The sequence below is a fragment of the Xiphias gladius genome, chromosome 15, assembly GCF_016859285.1.
Source record: "Xiphias gladius isolate SHS-SW01 ecotype Sanya breed wild chromosome 15, ASM1685928v1, whole genome shotgun sequence".
Taxonomy (NCBI): Eukaryota; Metazoa; Chordata; class Actinopteri; order Istiophoriformes; family Xiphiidae; genus Xiphias; species Xiphias gladius.
The window spans coordinates 33,855,912-33,856,441 of record NC_053414.1 but is presented as its reverse complement, the minus strand read 5'-3'; positions in this window follow the sequence as shown (position 1 = coordinate 33,856,441).

The following is a 530-nucleotide window of genomic DNA, read 5'->3' as shown; positions in this document are numbered from 1 at the left end:
CTCCCCGGTCTCCTTGTTCCACTGTGTCTGTGGACAACTCTGTCAGTTATGTAACAGTGGGCCTCCCAGCAACAGGCCGTTCTCTTTTTTTGCCCTTGTCTCCAGAGAATTCTAGGGCTTTTCCTCTGCTCCCTTCCCCAGGGGAGAGCACTGAGGCTCGGAAAACACACTCCCACAACAATCCCTTCGATAATATAGCCTCCCTGGTGCAACGGTCCAAAAATGATCTTATCAAAAATGTGAAAAACTGTGGCTTTTGTGTGTGGAAGGGACTTCTTGAGCCATTTGTATCTTGAGGTTTTTCAGGTTTGAGGTATCTTTCTCCAACGTTGAAAACAGGATGCGAGCACTTTTCCACATCAAATGCTGAACAAAGGCCTCCTTGTTTGTGATGCTTTCTGCATATGGATGAAACAAAGAGGTGGCAGTATTGAGTATCAACAGGTTGTTCTGGGTCACAAAAAAGTGATGGTTCCTCAGGATGTTGTACCTACAGTAGTAATAAGAGTAAGAAAGGTTTGGTAAAAGAG